This window comes from Xyrauchen texanus, chromosome 21 (assembly GCF_025860055.1).
Source record: "Xyrauchen texanus isolate HMW12.3.18 chromosome 21, RBS_HiC_50CHRs, whole genome shotgun sequence".
In the NCBI taxonomy this organism is placed as follows: domain Eukaryota; kingdom Metazoa; phylum Chordata; class Actinopteri; order Cypriniformes; family Catostomidae; genus Xyrauchen; species Xyrauchen texanus.
The window spans coordinates 6301333-6323595 of record NC_068296.1 but is presented as its reverse complement, the minus strand read 5'-3'; the positions used below and the strand labels follow the sequence as shown (position 1 = coordinate 6323595).

Here is a 22263-nt window from a genome sequence, read left to right as displayed (position 1 = left end):
CATATATTAAAACATTTACATTTTACATATTAAAATGAACAATTGTATTTTTATTAACGAACATTAACAAATATGAATAAATGCTGTAACATAGTACCTAATGCATTAACTAACGTTACCGAATGGAACCTTATTGTAAAGTGTTAACGAAACGTTTATCGCTTGCATGCCTCATGTCGTTTCACACTATTATATAGTGTATACCAAGCAGTATTCCAAAAGCAGTATGGTAGTAATCCATTCCGAACATAGTCACAATTTGGTTGAACTACCAGGGGTTAAATATGCAATACATAAAAAAATAAATGAACCCAATTTAGTGTACTCTAGGATGTTGTGTTGAAACTTTTATTGTTTCCATGCAGTTCTCTTTTGTAACATCTCCCCTCCCCTGTTGTTAGTACACTTGTGCATTGTAAACAATGCATTCAAATAGTTAAGCATGAGGGAGTTTACACCGGACACTGCCAGTACTAGCGTGATTCTAAATTATATTTGGCAGCAAGCAGTACAGCACACAAACACATATGAATATGCACGCACGTACACACACAAAATGAGTCACTCTCTACCCAAAACTACACATTTATACAAATGTGATGGTTCAGCAGGATTTCTGTGCAAATTATGACAATGGAGAGCTGCCAAATGCTTGTAAAGATTGCACACACACACACACACACACACACACACACACACACACACACTCACATATGCAAAGAATTAATGTGGCTGTAATATCCTTCATCACAGAGAACAATTTTACTGCTCTGAGATTTCTCTTTCATAGTGCAGGAGACAAAATGCAGTTCAAATTTCTGTTTCCTTCAATTGTCAGCTTTGTCTCAAATGTTCCTAAAGTTATTTAGGAGGAATAAAACTGGACATAAATAAGACAAAGTTTTACATACAGTAAGAGTATAGAGCTATAAAATGAATGATGAACAATTTGTTCTTGGGAGAAATTGATAAAAAAAACAATGTTCATATTTCACATGCTCATATTGAAATCTCTGATGTTTGTTTGCAGACTTCGTTGAGATCTCTTCTGAACCACGAGACACATAAAGTGACATTACCAAGGTCTTTATCACAAAATATTTTGAGAAGCAGGAGACGTAAGCCAAAGTCTCCACTCACTTTATATTTTATCTTATTGCTTTCAAAGAGAAACAATTGAGATATTATTTGAGATATTGTTTCTTTCCTATGGGGATCACAAATTCAAATGATCTGTCGGGCAGCTGGTAGGCATGCTAATTCTGTCTCATGTTCAAAACCTCCTAGCATGTCAGACCTGAAGGGATGTTTGTGTGTGTGTGTATATGTGTGTTGCCCAAGGGCCTACTGTATTGCAGAGTAAGAGAGAGAGATGGTGAGCAGATATAGATGATGGAAATGGAAAATTGAAGAGATAAGACTGACTGATTATGACTGGGCGACATGATGAAATTAATCATAATGATGACATAAAGTGTCAATCAATAGATTTTGTTATATCCTGCACATCATGATATGTAAATATCCACACAAGAATCCAGCTGGCCTACCGATACAGTGCTTCATTCTGCAGCTGGAGTGAGAGATGAGACTGCAAAAAGCATTTTAGGCACCGACCGAAACGCCTCTAAAAATGTCTTGTCGTTCGGTACCAAATTTCGATACCTAAGTGGTTAATCTCGTCAACGTCAGTGATAAACATGTAGCATGCTAGATCTGCCCAAATCTAAAAGTGCCGGTGACTGTTGTGTTTAGGCATCAAGGTAAAATGCAATTTTACGCCCGTTATGCCCAGAGCTGCCACGGCTCACACGTGAGCCTGTAGTGTGTATGCGCCCCAACCCCATAGATGTAAAAGATGTGGAAAAGATCAAAAGTGTGGCTACATTTCACCAGGCTCGATGCCAACAGCACGCAATGCAATATTTGCAACACGACAAATCGGATGAAGCACTTGACAGTGCGCGGAATAAACTTAAGAGCAGAAAGTTGCTCCGTCTTCGACTGCAAGAAGACCGAGCCAGTGCCGTCATCCTCTCAACGTCCTGCCACAGAGCTTCCTCCAAAACTACTGATGAATGCAGCGGCGCTATGACTGGGACACTGACAGGTAAGGTTAACGTTTAGCAAACAAACCAACAAACAAAATCGGCTAACTTGTAGAGGTACATGCTTGTGTACTTGTTAAATTAAAGTTTCAGTGCGCGATGACATAGTCCTATAAACTGGGATCTACGTAACGTTAGATATTGTTTGGATGTATAGCTCTGAGTATGGGCAGCCGGTGGACTTTCTGGTACCCTCCTAGGGTAAGACAGTGGCACCCTAGGGAGTTGGTGCCCTATGCAGACTTACGGTACTGCACGAGTCTCTTTAGACCTGGTGGATTTTAGTTGAGAGCTGTGGTGGTTCTGTAGGTGTCTTTGCATAATAGTGTTTGTGTTAGCCGGGGTGTACGGCACTATTTTTGTACAGTACTTACATATTGTTCGTGTCTTGTCACATTCTCTGCCGTTTATTGTTTCCACTAGGTACCCAAAATGCTGCCACACAAACGATTTAAATGTGGCGGGGGTATCTTCTATCCTAATTTCACCCTCAAATTCCGTCATGCTGATATCTCAAGACAGTTTTTCAGCTCGACGAAAAAAATCATCACATTGTAATATCGCGAGATCTCGTGGTATCAAAGTAAGTTTATCGGTATCCACAGCGAAAAATATTTTACGATACCCAGCCCTAGCGGTCAACATGTTGAAATGTACAATAAACCTATTTATCAACATGATCTTTTAAAATAAAGTCCTTTATGACTCAACATAAATTACTGTACTGAAATACTCATTTACTTAAAGACATCTTGAGGCAAGCTATCACACAATACCATGCTCACCATATTTCCCTCATGTAAACTAGATTTTATTATGGTTTAGTGTACAACAGCATTCAATTACCCATTCTTGATAAACATTTGATTATTTATATCCATCATCCCCGGACAAATTTGATGTAGTAATCCAGAAATCACTTTATTGTCTGTATAGTCACCTGCCATCTGTACTGTACAAAGAGTACAGATGAGATGAACACTCAAAGCGTGTCTCCCAATAAAGTCACATACACACACTTATATGTGAAATGGGTAATTCTCATTGGATACTTTGCTTGTTATGTCTGTTAAAGGAACTGTAAAATTATCTCAATACTCTTAGTAAACTAGCAGCTAAAACTTACAGACTACAGACACCTTGCATTTCTCAAAGCTAAGCAATTTGTGTGTCATAGGTTTTTGACCAATCACACGCGGCAGCACCTCCCACAGTCTCTATACACCCCAAAATAACCTAATAGGAGCTATAAATCCCACTAAAACAGCTTCAAGGAACGTTCCTCATGTGTGAAAGCGATGAAAATTACTAGTTTTTGGGAAAGTTCCTAAAATGGGCTTTAGTATACCAGTGGGAAAGGGCCTATGAATCTAAAGTGCTGCAAGTAACCAATGCGGAATCTTTGTATGCCTCCTTAACCACTTTAAAACCAAGTTTTACACATATCACAACTGTTCTGTCTGTAAATAGAGTTCAATGAGTATGTGGGTGCCTGAGAGTACAAGTATAAATACATATTTAGGGTAATTTAATGATAGTCTAGTTTACAGTAGTTCAGTTATAGCAGCGTTTCAAAGGAACCAAAGGATCTCACATGGTACTTTCTGTACTCCTTTTTAAAGGAGGAGAATTATAAAAAATGTAATATGTTTGGTGTGACAAAACCAGTAGGAGTTAAATTTTTCCCACAAAGCAGCTCAGTAAGGCAATGATTTCAATTTCTGCCTACATAAAGTCCAAAAATATGCCCATCCAAAACCATCTCAGCCTACTCACCACCGGGATGATGTTTTGCGGGCGTTTTTTCACCACTTCTCTCTGTGTTTGTTTATGTGTGTATCTGTGTGTGTGTGTGTGTGAGAGAGAGAGAGAGAGCGAGAGATAGAGTGTGAGTGTTTAAGTTTTCCCAATAACAAAAAAGCAAGCAAGATTTTCAGTGCAAGATTTCAATAAAAATTACTTCAATTAGGGACTGTACCTCACAGAAACCTATAATATGGCTTCAGTAAATTGTGGTCTAATGTATCACTTATTTACATCGATCAGTCACAACATTAAAACCACCTGACTAATATTGTGTAGGTCCCCCTCGTGCCACCAGAACAGCGCCAACCTGCATCTCAGAATAGCATTCTGATATCATATTCTTCTCACCAAAATTGTACAGATTTATCGTAGACTTTGAACCAGTCTGGCCATTCTCTGTTGAGCTCTCTCATCAACAAGGCATTTCTGCCCACAGAACTGCCCCTCACTGAATGTTTTTGGCACCATTCAGAGTAAATTCTAGAGACTGTTGTGCATGAAAATCCCAGGAGATCAGCAGTTACAGAAATACTCAAACCAGCCCGTCTGGCACCAGCAATCAAACCATGGTCCAAATTATTGAGATACATTTTTTCCCCCATTCTGATGGATGAAGTGAACATTAACTGAAGCTCCTGACCCGTATATGCATGATTTTATGCACTGTATTTCTGCGACACAATTGGCTGATTAGATAATCTCATGGATGATTGTTGGTGCCAGATGGGCTGATTTGAGTATTTCTGTAACTGCTGATCTCCTGGGATTTTCATGCAAAGCAGTCTCTAGAATTGACTCAAAATGGTGCCAAAAACAAAAAACATCCAGTGAACGGCAGTTCTGTGGATGGAAATGCCTTGTTGATGAGAGGTCAACAGAGAATGGCCATTCTGGTTCAAACTGACAAAAGTCTACAGTAACTCAGATAACAGCTTTGTACAATTGTGGTGAGAACAATATCATCTGTTTTGGCGGCACGAGGGGGACCTACACAATATTAGGCAAGTGGTTTTAATGTTGTGGCTGAATATTAGGCAAGTGGTTTTAATGTTGTGGCTGATCATGTATAATATTGATTACCAGTGAAAATGATTTTGAATAATCCCTTTTTAAAAAAGAAATACAAAATTATGTTTTATAATGAAAGTAAACAGGTCTAATACATAAATTCCAACTCATCCCTTTTTTTAAATAAAAAAAAAAATACAAAATTATGATTTATAAAAGAAAGTAAACGGATCTAATACACAAAACATTAAATACAGTTTCAAAAGTATAGTCACAATTCTCAAACTTATGTGTTAAGGTCTGTGTAATGCTTTACAGTTCATTTTTTAGACCGTACCGATCCAAATATAAATATAGAAAAACGCTTTGAAACATTCATTATTTCCGGTTAATTCTGACTGCTTATTACTGCATGGAGGTTCAGGAGTATAGTTTAAAATACTGCACGCGTGCCATATTGGCACAAAGAGGGGTCATTTTTGGCCCACGGGAAATAGCGAAGAAGTAGACAAACCATTCACACGACCCATAGTGCCAAGCACATATCTACACTTTTAGTGGTTCACACAAGCATACAAATTTAGGCTTTGCGTTGTTCAATCCCTACAGATGAATGGACGATTGGGATTCAATCTCTCATCTTTTTTGAAGGATTATGGCTTTTATATGGATATTAAAATTAATTTCTCCTTGAATTAATTTCTACATGGAAGAAAACTGTCACTAGTAACTGGCCGAGTGTCAGCTGCTACTGCATTGAACAGCTCTGAATTTTGTACTCCTTCCACTCTCACTCCAAGGAATTAATCTGTTCGCTTGGTTATATTTTTGTGCATTAAAATGCTTTTTTATAGACTTGGAGAAAAAAGACTTCGAAGAGGCAGGTGGACTGAATCACATGATGCATCAGTGTCGGATTCTGCCAGCCAGGCGGCTTCTCACTATAGCCGATGTTCCACTAATTATCCCTCTGCGTGCCAATGGTAGCATCCGTGCCATATAGGTTTCTGACCCCTGCGGTATTTTAAACTACTCCTGAATGCCACAACAGTATTAAGCAGTCTGATCATCAACCCATACCCCCATTATATTGGTACAGCCCAAAGCGCAAATTGCAAGAAACAAAATAGAAAATTGGTGATTTATTCAAAAAAATAGTTTCTGAAGTCACAATTTAGAAAATGAAAAACTGAAGAAAAGGAGAGGAAATAAAGTCAATTATCCATTCATGAAGACACTGGAAAATTTAATAATGAGTGTTTCAAACCGTTTGTCTATTTTTGTATGTGGATTAGTATGGTCTAAATGGACTGTAAAGACACAGACTGTGTTAACATGACTAGTGTGATTAAATCGCTCACTAACCTGTGCAAAGTTATCCAGTATTTCAGCTTCGTTGTCATGACAACCCGATAACTTTCGCACGATGTAAAGGATACCAAAAAGAGAGTTAACACTGGGGTTGCGTTAACTGTAAATTCTCAGTCATTTACAGATTTTGATCAAATCATATTAAAATATAAACAAACAATATTTTGTCTAATGAACACCTAAGAGATCAAACATTTAATAATAAGCAATAATAACAGCATGTGTAGGGCTGTCACACTTATGAAATTTGACAGACGATAAATTGTCAAAAAAATAATTTTTACAATTAATTGTCTCTTTTAGGGCTTTTACGATTAATTGTCATTCAAAATGTCATACTTCTAAACGTGCATGTGTCTTCACACACCTTTATTCATATTTATCTGGAAATCATATAATAAAATAGGTATATATGATTTCCTTTAAGGCTTTAAAAACGTATGAATGGCATGAAAAAAATTATTTTGAATATCAAAATATTAAACCATGGTATTATAAGTACCTTGGAGTACCATGTAAATACCATGGCATATGTTAATTCTTTAGTACCATGGTATACACAGTGAAATGAGAGGATTATGAGTATATACCATGTACTTTTGTGTTCCCCATAAGAAAGGAAGCCATATGGGTATGGAAAAACATGAGGATGAATAAATAATGACATAACTTCCATTTTGGGTTGAACTAATCCTTTAATATGCCCACCAAAGGAGTCAACTAGATACTCATGTTCAACAGTTTATATATATATATATATATACATATATATATATATATATATATATATATATGATGATACATTTTGAATGCTATTGTTTGCCTATCTCAAGAGACATTGATACACTGAACAATCATCATACATCTAATGGGATTCCCCTGTAGCCAGGAGGCATGATCTCACAGCATTCTCTGCTGCTGTTTATCAGGGGAAACCAACATCCCCTTAGGGTGTGTGTATGTGTGTATCAGAGAGCATGGTTAATCTGAAGTCTATAAACACTATTACAGTGAATGCATACACTAACATACAGCTGAGTGGTGCAGTCTGTCATAATCCTCTCATTTCACTGTGGATTTGGTGCACACACACAGATAGCTCATCAAAAAACCTCCATCAGTTTTTCCACTCAAAATAAAACCTTCTCTAATGAATGGACACAAAGCACTGCAAACATGCACACATACTGTGACACAATTAAAATGTTGCCACAAGCTTACATTCAAATATGTATGTAGTGAAATGGAGACTTTCTTAACACTCGTGAGAAATATTGGCGGCCCAATTACTGAGTGAATAATGAATGTATGGATGAAGACATTCAACGAACGTCTAAAAAGGAATGTGATTTTTGTTAAAATCAAACAACACTGATTGGATTTTACATTTCAGTTGCTTAGTATCATTTAAGGTGAAACGTTAGTGTAATAGTCTGTTTCTGGAAGTAAAAATCCCATTCATTTTGTCCATAGGTGAACTGATATTTAGCGATTACTACAAACCTTTAAAACAGACATACCGTGAGCTCCTAGGTTTTTTCAGACTGCGTTATCAGTCTGCCTTGTTTGAACTTCATTTAAAAAAAAATGTGTTTAATAGCGGAATACCTGGAGAAGAACTAGTCCACATTACCTGTGGATCCTGAAGAGAAAAGATGCACAAATCAGAGACTCAAGGACAACAAAGCACGGCAAAAGAGCTCTGCAATGACCGCCAACTTCCATGACGCAGTGTGAATGACATAATAAATTTGGCCTCCGTACAGTCTCAAAGTACTTAATTATTTGAATTTTTAGAGAAGCATCGATGAATTGGCTGCAGATATTTATCAGCCAATTATTTACCAAATTAAAACCATCAGCATATCGGTTATAAGCATGAAAATGCAGATATGGAAAACAGATGATTTATTTATAAATATTTAGTAACAAACTCTGTTCATTCAAATACACATTACAAAAATAATAATAGCCATGATATGTAGAAGGTTTGGAATTCCTAAGAACATGTAATATTTAATTTGTATTATTCTCATTCTAATGTTAATGCCGAAAAACTGTAAAAAATGGACATGACAGTTGTGAAAGTGGCACTTTCCTATCAGCTATATGATGAAGAAAACCATCCACAATGCTTTGAAATCAGCAGACTTTAACTTTTGAGACATCGGTATAATATACACTAATGCTGCATGATTGATTAAGATTGAAATCTCAATCTAACCTTGCATGTTGACATTTCCTTGGAATTGCCCAATATATGCATAGTACGAATTTTGTAATGTTCTATTATATACAGTACATAAATGCAAAATTGGAGTTCTGTTGGTTTGAACAGCAAAAACAGATGTGCAAAAATGTACAAAATAACCTTCTTAAAATCAATCATCATGTTATTGTATTTAGTTATTTTTTAAATCTTTTTACCTTTTACTGTGGCTCTCTTTAAAATGTTGTCCTGTCATGTGTTCAACAGATCCAATGTTCAATGGAAACGATTTATTGTTAGAACAGTGAAAAAAAAGCAGTGAATATGGTACGTAGCTAAATATTAGTGTTGATATTGGCCTGTAGTCTTTTGCTAAAATGCCAAAAATATTCATAATGGTGTATCCCTAGAATACATCTTAATATTTTGCAATATAATTAAAATATATTGTTTCTATACTTTGTTTCTATCCATTTTAAATCAATAGTTTACAATTTTTCCATGGTAAATGTTTTTTACACAGTGATGACTTCAACGTCCCTCCTTCAATGTAAACGTATGTATAAAATGTATAAAACGATTGCTTAGATGAGAAATAGCTCCACAATTTACCCAGAACAACTTGAGGTATATTTCACGTTTGTATCACAGTGCAGGACGATTTTCGCACCAACGTTTAAACTTTGGTTAGCGTTTTTGTTCAAATTCCTAACCCTATGTATAAGCAATAACTACATTTCCCTTCATACATGCCATCAGAACACCTGCTACTCCTAGAAAAGACTCTGACTACAACAAATCCTTTAATTGTGACAAACGTGCTGCATGCAACACAAAGCCAACATACTCGCAGCAGAATCCATAACCCTTTGATAAGTCATAGTCATTCTTCGATGGGGAGCTTTGCAGTGCAAATTCAATTTCGAACTGATAATGAATCTATCAATGAAAACAAATGAAGTGCTTTCTCCTCTTCTCAGCCACTGTAATGTTAAGACTATCCATCAGAAGAGCTATTGATGGTTTAAATGCAGGAATGTTGGATTGGACAGCAAATAATGAGAAGCCAGTCTGTGCTGATTCAAGCATCATCAAACAAAAGCAGATATCTCAGTTACTTGACAAGTTTAATAGATTACACACACACACTACATATATATGAGATTAACAAAAAACATACAGAAATTATAAAATAATGTATTATAACACAATGACTGTTATGGGCTATGAAGGAATGTGCTGTTTCCCTTTGTATCACTCAACCAATCATGCAAAAATGACAAGAAATTAAAATGTTCATAATGCAAATAATTTTGCATTGCAATATAAACCATCTCGTTTGCCCAGACAATGCAACAAAAAAGAGAAAGTAACAGTAGCGCCCGAATGCTCGTTACATTGTAACACTCGCGTCTATATTGCGTCACGATCGCTGTTACATCGTTGCACATGGATGCGTTCGATTCTTTGTTCGCGCGTGATATTTTCTCATAACAGCTCGTATGATAGGCTGTCCGTGAGTGTTTAAAGGCCTCAAACTCCTTCAGACACCATTTTGAGTGGCGCTCTCTCTCTGTCTCAGCTCTGTGGAATGTATAAATGCATGCATGACAAGGGAACGGAGAAAGGCAGCTTAAAAAAATCTATCGCATCCGTCCCTAAACGGCTATAATCAATATTCTGATCGCAATAATCGGAATTCGCAAAGCATTTCTTTTCTCACAAGTCACCATCAAATATCATTAGAGCGAGGTTGGCCATTAAACACCATTACTAACACGCGCATTAGCGCGAGAAAAGAATCGCTGGTGTTTGATGGTGGTGACGGTCTGATGGTGTTTTTGAAGAGATATCTGGGCTTTATCATTTAAAACGACATCAAATCAGACTTACCAGTGTGATATGGTTTAGACAGATCTCACAGGTCCAATCTATGTTCCCGGTTAAAAGCGATCTTGATGGGTTGGTAAGGGTTACTCTTTTCTCCTCTGTGAATGTTTCCTCCTCCGGTTGATTTTTCAGGGCTGTATGGAAGCACATCGAGCGATGGGGGATGGGGGATGCCAGAAGAGAGGAGGGAGGGGGGGCAGAGAAAGAGGGCCAGCAACATGGGAACACAAGGGGAGGACCTCTTAAATGACGCAGAACTCAACACACCAGTCATTGAGTGCATTTTCCATGGTCAAAAATGAGCCAATATGGGCCAAAATATGCACGCATGAGAGTGCATAGACAGAAAACGGTTCTGCGCTGATATTTAATGTTGTGGTGCATGATCATTTGGGTATGCGCAGTGAAGGTCGATAGTCTATGTTGAGCTCAAGCGAAAGTCATAAGAATGCGACAGTTTCCGACGGTCTATCAGAAATCAACACTCATGTCCTTCTGAGATCCAGAAATAGTTTTTGTCCACTATGCTTTTTTGTTAATATCTTGAACGTTATAGATGCCACCGTTGTAATTCTTGGTGTTCTTTAAAAAGGACATCATGGGCTTTATATATAGGCCTATATAATTTTGGGTATAAAAATATCTGAAAAGGTTCATACATTATGAACATAATATATTCATATATATAATAACATAATATATTATAACAATATGTGGTATATTATTAACAGTAACAATGTTATTGTTATTATTATTATTGATGTTTGTATGTATATTATCATTGTATATAATAATTGTACATTAAATATACTAGTATTGCTTTACTAATTATGACTGCTCTTATTCTATTATTTAAAAATAATATTTATTATTGTTATAACTGCCACCGTTATAAGTCTTGATGTATTTCAAAAAGAACACAAGCTTTATATTATATATATATATATATATATATATATATATATATATATATATATATATATATATATATATATTTTTTTGTATAAATATTAAACTATTAAAATATATTATGAAATGTATATAAAAATGACAACATTTTGTATTATTTATTATTGCATCCAATTATAATTCTGTATAATGATTGTATATCGTCACCTTCCTAAAATAATGTTTAATGTTATTTTATTTTATTTATTTATTTTTTTTGCCTAAATCATCTCCTCACGATGCTGCTGGCCACCTCTGGTAAAATGTCTGAAAAACCTGAAGAAATTACTTAGGACATTATTTTAGGAAGGTGACGATATTTAATATTTAACTAATCGTTTTATTACGAATTATAAATGTATTATTTTATTATTTAAAATACTTTGCAAAATAATTTTTCAAAATTCCAGAGTCTCGTGTAGGTTTGGGTCACTAAATCCCACTCAAAACAAAGGTTTAATGCAATAAATCAACTGAACGGCTTTCTTGGAACGATTTTATGTGCTATACATTCTATTGCGAGATATTAAGCCCATGAAAAATAAAGAAAACTATTACATACCCAATATAATTATTTTCCAATTGTTCTTACTCATTCCTTAAAAATATAATATAATGTGTATTATATATAATATACGGCACTTTGCGGTATTTATGCTAGCAAACCTATAATTCCTCACAAAAGAAACTGATATGGCTTGAATTTGCGCGCCCTCTAGTGTATATAATGCGCCTAAACTAGAGAATCAGAATCAGAATCAGAATCAGAATCAGCTTTATTGCCAAGTATGCTTACACATACAAGGAATTTGTCTAGGTGACAGGAGCTTCCAGTCTACAACAATACAAACAATACCAAAAACAGCAGCAAGACATAGGTAATTAAAAACAAAAAAGAACACAAAATAAATAATTGTACATACACTCACCTTCATACATACCTACATACACACACACACGTAGTGCAAATTTAATACAATCTGTTATGTAAAGAACAAAAAACTGTATATTATGTACAGAGCAAAGTAAGTAATGGCAGAAGTGGATATGTTGGATAATATAAATTAAAATTAAAATTAAACTGTGTTTCCTCCCACCATCCAAAAGACATGCAGGCTAGGTTAATTGGTGTCTCCAAAAAAAATTGCCCTAGGTGTGGATGTGGATGTGGAGGTGAGTGTGAGTGTATGTCTGTCTATGTGTGGCCCTGCGATGGACTGGCGACCTGTCCAGGGTGTCCCCCGCCTTTCGCCCAATGTTAGCTGGGATAGGCTCCAGCCCCCCGTGACCCTGTACACAGGATAAGCGGTTGACGATGGATGGATGGCTGGATTAAACTGTGTATTGCACATAATTATTGCTCAATGGGGCAATTTAATTGTTCATTAGATGGATGGCCTGAGGGAAAAAACAGTTCCTGTGTCTGACGGTTCTGGTGTCCAGAGCTCTGAAGCGCCGGCCAGAAGGCAACAGTTCAAAAAGGTAGTGGGCTGGGTGAGTGGTGTCCAGAGTGATTTTACCAGCCTTTTTCCTCACTCTGGAAGTGTATAGTTCTTGAAGGGAGGGCAGGGGGCAAGCAATAATCCTCTCAGCAGACCGAACTGTCCTTTGTAGTCTTCTGATGTCTGATTTAGGTGAGAAGAATAATCATTACATAAGACTCAAGTTACTAAGATCGAATATATGTAAACTAGTCTCAGATTTCAACAAGTATGTTCAATGAATAAATAGGTGTGAGCTTTTGAATGGTCGCTTTCCTTGTGAATGAGATAAAGAAATACTGCTCTGTAAGTAAATAGTTCTGAGGCATTTCAGCCGAGAAAGAACAACAATGCCATCTAGTGTTACAAATGTGTTATAAGCTCACATATCCTTTTGAGTAGCTGATAGGTTTCCTTGCATATATTTCCTTTGCTGTGGCAATACTATGGTACATGATGGTATAAGTGGCTGGTATAAGTGGATGGTATGGTGGTAAAGTGGCTCAGTTCCTTTGGACTACATTCAACTAATTCAGTGTCCCAGAGGCAATCACTACCCTTGTCAAAACCTACTTCCAGGACATGCAGCTATGCTTGACTACAGCAGAGTACACCACAGCATGGCAACGGCTGGAAGTAGGCATCATGGCAGGATGTACCATCTCCGCGCTAGCCTTCACCATGGCCATGGAGGTCATCATCAGAGCATCACGGTGGGTGGTGGAAGGAGAGCAGCTAAAACCAGTCAAAAGCTTGGGACGCTGGTATGATTCAACCCTCAAGGACACAGATCAAGTGGACCAGCTTAGGCAGGACACCACCAAAAGCCTAGAGAGTATCGATAGGTCCTTGCTTCCTGGCAGGTTGAAGCTCTGGTGCCTTCAATTTGGTCTCCTACCCCAGCTAATATGGCCATTGACCATCTATGAGGCCTCAATATCAAAGGTCGACAAGTTGGAGAGGCTGATCAGCTCATTTGCCAGAAAGTGGCTAGTTCTCCCCAGGTGCTTTAGCAACATAGGGCTCTATGGAAAAGGCATCCTGGAACTTCTTATCTCCAGTCTTTCAGAGGAGTTCAAGTGCAACAAGGTAAGGCTGGAGATGACACTGACAGAATCCAGTGACCCATGTGTAGCCAAAACTGCTCCCACCCTGGCAACTGGGAGGAATTGGACCCCATCGGCAGCTTCACAGCAGGCAAAGTCAGCCCTCAAGCACAGGGACATTTGTTGACCATGTGCAACAAGGGAGAGGAGGCCTCGGCCTTGGAGAGAGCAAACCATCCTGGTACAGGGCAACTCCATCTCAGCAATGAGGTCTCGTGGTCGAGGAGGTGCGCCGGCAAGAGGGCTGTTTCTCAAGCAAAGCAAGGGCAGTGGATGAGATGGGAGGGAGTTGAGAAGAGAAAGTTCTCTTGGAAGGAGTTGTGGGACATGAAAGCATTTCAAACCAGCTTCATTATACGAGCCACATATGATGTCCTGCCATCTCCCAAAAACCTCAGCCAATGGTACGGCGAAGACCCTACTTTCCCACTCTGTCCATCCCCAGCAAACCTGAAGCACATTCTCGTCGGCTGCAAGACAAGCCTTAAACAAGGCCGCTACACCTGGTGGCACAACCAAGTACTGAAGTGTCTAGCAGCTACGTTGGAGACCAGACGGACAGCCATTAATGCCCAGCCTCCTCAGTCATCCCATCCTGCATCGGCAAGAGATTTTGTTCGGGAAGGCGGCACTTCAAAACCAGAGACCGGGCATCTGGGAGCGCCACGGGACTGGAAGCTACTGGCGGACCTGGAACATAGGCTCTGATTTCCAGCTGAGATCGCCATGACCAACCTCAGAACGGACCTCATGCTCTGGTCCACCTCAGTTCGCACCACATACATCATAGAGCTTACAGTGCCCTGGGAAGATGCTGTGGAGGAGGCCTATGAACGGAAGAGCCTTAAGTACGCTGAGCTGGCAGCCGACGCTGAACAAAATGGCTGGAAAGCTAAGGTTTGTCCATTGGAAGTTGGCTGCAGAGGTATTGTAGGCATGTCAACTACCAGGCTGTTTAAAGACATGGGAATCCGAGGCCAGGCCCAACATCAAGCCATCAAAGCCCTTTCCAGTGCAGCTGAAAGGGCAAGCCAGTGGCTCTGGATTAAGAGGACAGACAACACCTGGGCTCCAAAGTAACATCGAGAACGAGTTGACGTCAAGGGGGGTGAGCCTGGGACGCCAGGCTTCATTGCTGAACCCTCTGGAGGTGTAGTGGGCTCATCAGTGAAACACTGAGGAAGGAGGGTGCCCATTTGAAAACCCTGAGATGTCATCATCATTCCCACTCATAACAACAAGGCCTCAAGGTATGTGCAACACACAAGGGATTGTATCACCTAGTCCTAAATATAATCCAGACGATAATGCCATTGTACTTTGATATACCATATTCATATACCAAGGCTTTTACATTTACTCCAACACGCTTTAAGTATATTGAGGTATTACCATGGTACATGCCCAAAATGTAGCAAAAAAATACATTATTTTTTTATAAGGTTAATTTATTAACATACAATATTAGAGTAAAGTGATGGTAACACCATGGTACTGAAATTCATGGTATTTACATGGTACTCCAAGGTACTTCCAAGAATACCATGGTACATACCAAAATGGTAGTACAACGGTGCATGTCCACAATACCATGGTATTACCATCTGATACCACAGTAGTACTTTTTGTAAGTAAAAATCGCTCAAAATGGTTCCCTCCAAACCAGTTAAGAATAAACCAAAGCATCAAATATAGATACTAATGTTAATATGCTGGGAAATGTAATAATGAAATATAGTTGAAAGTGATTCTTGTTGCGTCTTTTGTGTTTGGTACATGGCACACATATATGCTTTTATTCAATATATTGCATCTAATCTTTCAGGCAGTTGTTTATTTCTTATATATAGGCTACACCTCATAAATGTATTGTTTACTGTCAGATATTAACAGAGCTCATACTCTATGGATGTACTTACCATTTGATTTGGTCAGATTTACTATTCTGGTTGTAACTTAACATGATTTATTCAGATTTCTTAGCCATGTAATGTTTACATTTATGGCTGTTGAGTCCCCTCTGTAAACCTCACTATAAGAAGAAATAGCAACAGTTAACAGAAATTTGACAGAAAATCCTTCCTGCTATGACACCCAATTACCACAAGAGGGAAATGTGGCTCTATTTTTATTAAAATGAAAGGTCGCCACTCAGATACTCACCCTCATGCCATCCCAGATGTGTATGAATTTCTTTCTTCTGCTGAACACAAACAAAGATTTTTTAGAAGAATATCTCAGCTCTGTAAGTCCACACAATGCAAGTGAATGGTGACCAGAATGCCAAAAGCTCCATAAAGGAGATAAAGTCAACATAAAAGTAATCCATGTGACTTCAGTGATTTATTCAAAGTCTTCTAAAGCGATCTAGTTGGCTTTGGGTGAGAACAGACCAAAATGTAACTCCTTTTTCACTGTACGTCTTGCCATTGCAGTCTCTAGGCAAGATCATGAATTTAAGCTCAATTTTGCTTCCTAGTGCTTTAAGCATATGCAGGGCGCTAGATGGCACTATCAGAAATGTAATCAAGCTTGAAATCATGATTGCCAAAGAGATTGCTGTCAAGAGGTACTGATGACAAGACATTGATTAAACCACTGGAGTCATACAGATTACTTTTATGCTGCCTTTATCTGCATTTGGGAGCTTCAAAGGCCTGATCACCATTCACTTGCATTGTATTGCATTTTACATTAACATTTAGTTATTTAGCAGAATTTTTTTTCCCAAAGCGACTTAAAAATGAGGAACATGGCAAGCAATTTGTCATACAAAGTTCAACAACATCTACTGTGTTGTACTGCCATGCTCTCAATGTGGCTTGAGTAGTATAGGTGCTAGCACAGAACAAAGAGACAGAGGTGTTTTGTGTGTGTGTGGTGTTGGCCTTCATAGGTGCTCGCTAACAGCACTTGCCCCTACAGTCTGTTCAGGCTAAATGGGGGATCTTTATCTTTGTGTGTGTCCAGTAAGTGCAAGTTAAGTTCAATAGTAAGTGAAATTAGTGTGGATTGGTGAAGTGCTTGCGGAACGGATGTGTTTTCAGCTGGTTCTTGAATGTTGAGATGGTTTCAGGAGATCATGTGGAGGTTGGAAACTCATTCCACCACAGTGGAACAGAGAAAGTAAACGATCGTGAATAGATTTTGAGCCTCTAGGTGATGGGGCCACCAGGTAGAGAGCAGAAACCGAGTTAGAGGATAGACCTGGAGAAGTGAATTGAAGTAAGAGGGTGAAGTTCCATTAGCTGTCCTGAAGGCCAGAGTCAATTTGATGTGGGCAGCTACAGGTAGTCAGTGAAGTGAAATCAAGAGTGGGGTGACATGAGCCCTTTTTGGCTGATTGAAGACCAGATGCACTGCTGCATTCAGGACCATCTGCAGTGGCTTAATTGTGTTAGCTGGGAGGCCAGCCAACAAAGAATTAGTGTAGTCCTGTCTTGAAATGACCAGAGCTAGGACCAGAAGCTGTGCATCATATTCAGACAGAAATGATCTGATTTTCCTGATGTTGTAGATTGAAAATTTGCAAAACCGTGTGGTTGATGAGATTGTGTGTGGTAAAAATAAGCTGGTCATCTACCACCACTCCCAGGTTCCAAGCGGTTCTGGTAGGTGTTAGTGTAGTTGAACCAAGATGAATAGTGAGTGTGGTGATGTGGGCGTGGCCAAGTGACGTCTGTGGAGAGTGATGTCGGGAGGGGAAGCACAGTAAGGATTGACACCTCTGAAAAATCACCTCTAACAGCTGTTTTGTGCTGCAGTGAGAGCTGTAAGGGGTAAAAAGGTCAGTCCAAACCGCTGGAGAAGGGAGAGAAATGCACAAAGCTCTGTGTGTGTGTGTGTGTGTGTGTGTGAGTGTGTGTTCAGTGTGTGGCTGAAAAGCACTGTTGTAGACTGAAAAGTGTTCATAATAAAGAATTATGTGGACTGTTCACCTGGCCCCGCTTCCTCCTTCCATAGAGTGATAGTGATTTAACAGTGAGGTTGTGGTCAACAGATGGGTTGGCTGGGATCAAAAGGAGTTCTGTCTTTGCAAGGTTGAGCTGAAGGTGGCGTTACATCATCCAGGCCGAAATGACAGAGAGGCAGGCAGAGATACGAGCTGAGACAGTGGGGTCATCAGGCTGGAACAACAGGTGTGGTAGCCGCGTGTCATCTGCATAGAAGTTGTAGTAAAATCCATGTGCCTTATTGATCAATCCAAGTGATGTTGTGTATATCGAGAAGATTAGGGGTCTGAGCACTGATCCTTGAGGAACACCAGTGGTCATCTGGTGTGACTTGGAAACCTCTCCTCTCCAGGGGATCTGAAAAGATCTGCCAATAGGTTATGACTCATTCCATCCAAGCGCAGTTCCTGTGATGTCCATGTTAGAGAGGGTGGACAGGAGAATATTTTGGTTCACTGCAGGGCCGGCCCAAGCCTTTATGAGTCCCTAAGCAGAATTTGATTTGGGGGCCCCTCGGTGTCACCAATATGATTGACTATTGTCAATGCTTGATTATTTCAAAAAGCAACCACTTAGTTTGCTTATGTTTGTAGCAGACAATTCAAGGAGGATGAGGATGGATAATTTTGAGTTAGCTCTTGCCAGTCGCACAGTTTCATCTACTGACAAAAGGGCAGTCTCTGCTGAGTGTCCTTTTTTGAAGCCAGACTGATGTCTGTCGAGTAGGTTGTTCTGAGAGAAAAAAGCAGACAACTGGTTGAATATGACTCTCAATAGTTTTAGACAGGAAGGGTAGGAGAGAGACTGGTCTCTCTGGACTACAGTCGGGTTATGTGTTGTTTTTTTGAGCAGTGTGCTTACTTGAGCCTGCTTTAATGTATTGTGAAAGTTTTCAGTTGTGAGAGATGTGTTGATAATGTGTGTGAGTGTGGGTTAGATCGGCTTAAGATGGAAGGGGATAGGGTCAAGTGGACAGGTGGTAGGATGATGCGTAAATAAAGTCATAAACATCTCGGATGACATGAGGGTGAGTAAATGATGAGAGAATCTTAATTTTTTGGGTGAATTGGTATGGCCCAGCTGGGTAATTAAGATGAAGGATAATAAAGTGATAATCAATTATGTTTGAGTGACTAACTCTAGCTCTTCTCTCCCTGACAGAACAGAAAGAACATATTTCTCTCAAACATTGTGTGCATTTGTGGCAGAGAAGTATCAGTAATAAGGTGAAATCAGACATGACAAGGTGCCAAAACTCTGCTCACTTATTATTACACTCACGGTGCTCAGCAGAACTGCATTTCTCAGGTGAGTGAACACAACGCAGATTTAGAGACTAAGAGAAAGTGCAGGATGCTAATCATAAGTGTTGACGCAGAGCACAATGAAAAACACTGTCGACTTGATGCTGGTGTCTGACACAAGTCATGTCTGAAACACCAAGTTAAGAAAATAAAACTATACTTAAAGTAGACAGTGAAGCTTACAGAATTATTAAACGTAAAAAATTTAAAAACAACAATAACAACTTTTTTTTAAGGGATAACAGGTCAAGATATGGGCTTGGGGTCAGGAATGAAGTGGTTGGCGTATGATAGAACAGAATAATTATTTGTTGCAACAAAGCCAGGGCCAATGGAATTCGACTATGCAAAAGACAAAATTACAGCAACCAGAAGTCAACAACAAAGTCAGTATAACTTCTTAATGCAAAGGTAAACTTGTGAAATATTATTCTCACGAACATTATGAACGCATCCTGATTTTTGCAGTCCAGCTCATTGTTGCCTCCCCACACGTCTGTCTGGTCCCAAAGCTTTAGATATTACAGACTCTTTGATCTCTCTTTTTTGCTTTTGTAATTTGCATAGAGTAAGAAAAAAAAAAACAGGGACTTACTTGTGCTTTTCCCTTTGTATTTCTTCGTCTTTGTTTTTTCCCAGGTCCTACTGAGATGTGACTTTGAATGAAGAACCAGAGGGCTATGCGTTGATTTTCGGAAACCTCATGAAACTTTGTAATCTCAAATGACTTCTACAAAGTCCTACAACACACCCAGGGAGCCTTGATTCGGCAGCAGATGAACACCGGCAAGTTAAAACAGGTCAGAGTGAGAGAGACAGACAGAGAGAGAGCGACAGTCTTGAGGCATATGTTTGGCAGGAACAAGGACAACACATGACAGCCACCAAGAAGACAAGACAATATTTCAGAAGAGTCTTGTCAGAAAAGAGTTGTCTGTTTGTTGTCAGAGTTGCATTCAAGGTTCGAAATTGCACCACCGAGAGGTAACTGCGGTCAATGACTGCCTGTGTAATTATTTTGCCAAGGACAAGCAAACATCTACCATCTGAGCATTTTACATCATTTGAAGTATCTTATTGCCGAGAGGCAAGAATTTCAAACAACTGAAAAAGTTTTTGTATGTCTTATTAGTTGAGAGATAGTGGTGAGTATTTAGAACTTCTCAGTAAGATAGAGCTAAATTTGACTTGAGGTTGTCAGCTCCCTCCTCCCATGCAGAGAGTGAACTTTGGCAGGTCAGTGTCGGAACTGTAGCCTAATGCTTCGTTCCATTTAACTTGGAAAATCAAAATTTCGCAATCAGGTCTCGCAATCAGGTGAATCCGGTTACTGTACCTAAATTTTTCCAAAATGATTTTGCGGTTTCTTCTTATTAATGACAATGACTTTTATTCACTGCAGGTTAAGTTCATAAACACTTACTTTTTGCCCTGTTCCACACAATGCTATGTAATGACATCAAAACACATACTTAAAGTCCCCATGAATTAAAAATTGACCATACTTACTTTGTTTGCCTAAATTGATCGTTTTGTGGTGAACAATTCATCCATGCAAGTCAATCCACACAAAAAAGTTTTTTGGCTTCGTAATCTTTAATCAAAATCTGAAAATTCCCCGCCCCCCTGCAGTGGAGGACCTTGCCTGATGATGTAGGTTTGACGGTTTAGGTGTCTCCTTAACATCCGTAACCACGCCCCTCCAACTGACAGTAGACAGGCTGCCTGTGTGTTTGCGAGCATTGACAGCGTGTGAAAGGAGAGATGGCGAGGAGGTGCATTTTTGGTTGTGACAATCACGGAACACTTTTTACCATTCGAACCCTCCGCATGTAACGGCTCAAACATGTAAGGTCTGATTCCCCCTGTGACGAAATGATCCTCCGTGTGTTCCTGTTCTTCTTCATCTTCCTCCTCCTCCTGCTGCAGGAAGGGGACTGCTGGCGGTGTTTCAGGCGGCGAGTAATCCTCAACAACCGATTGTAAACTTGCGTTAAGATCTGCCTCCATTTCTGAATGAAACACCTACTTTTTTAGATCCAATCAGGTGATAGTTGGAAAAAAAGCCACGCCCACTATTTTGCCTCATTTAGTGTTCCGTTTCTCTCGGAAATACGTCACAACACTGGAGAAAAGTTGTTTGCAAATTCCGGTTCACGGGAACTTTAAGTGCATGACTTAAAAGACATTTTGATTACATAACAAACTACATTAACAAGCTTGTTCACACATTATCAAATAGTGCAGTAGCTCAACTGATAAGTGTAAAGGACATGGGTACAAGTCTTGAAGAGCTTGCGAGTCGACATGTGACGCGCTCTCTGCGGTCAATAAACGAGCAGTGCCTGGTGGTCCTTTTACACTAAAGCATAAAGTCTATTTAATAATCATTCACTTTCTCTGTTCGTCTGTGGTGGAATGAGCTCCCAACATTCAAGAACCAGCTGAAAACACATCTGTTTAGAGAACACTTAACCAATCCACACTAAAGGCTCTTAATTTTAAAAATATTTGAAAAAAGTCTGTGTCTTTCTTCTACGTTAGCTTCACATCTTCATGATAGTTGTAGTACTTTTATAGCAAGTTGTCAGCACTTTACTTATAAAAACAAACACTGAGGCTCAAAACGTTAAGTTTGAGGTTGAATGTGTTATTACTAAAAACCCATTGGAAATTGCCAAAGGGGAACTATGAGGAATTAGCCTTTCATGTTATCCTGCAAATTGATGTCATGACTAAACCATGTAGCTCTATAAAAGTGTCGAAGGCCAAAATAAATAAAACAAATTCTAACCAATGCTAAAGATGATTCCAAACATTAAAGAACACACTAGACTTAAAGGTCTCACACTTTTATTAACCCAATACAAGTCAGTCTGGGTTTGTCTGATCAAGGCAGAACAATCAAAATAAAGTGAATCATCTCAAGTGATACTTTTGCTCCCACAGACGGCTTCTCATTATATCACAACAGTGACCTCTGGGGGTACGGAGGTCTCATTACAGCACTGGCGCTAAAGAGAAAGCAGCGGTGAGGGCTGCTGGTTGGCTTCATTAAAGATGAAACAGAAACACATCA

The 22263-nt window shown here is 39.0% G+C and overlaps 1 protein-coding gene across 3 annotated transcripts in view; it reads right to left on the bottom strand.

Moving 5' to 3' along the window:
• Positions 1–10554, bottom strand: part of fam168a (family with sequence similarity 168 member A) — a 62554-nt gene extending 52000 nt beyond the window's left edge. For 2 of the 3 annotated variants that reach the window (XM_052152461.1, XM_052152463.1), the window contains exon 1: positions 10396–10554. The gene's annotated coding sequence lies outside the window, so the exon portion shown is untranslated. The remainder of the gene's footprint in view (positions 1–10395) is intronic. The other variant, XM_052152462.1, reaches the window with a different exon arrangement.
• Between the last annotated feature and the right edge of the window lie 11709 nt (positions 10555–22263).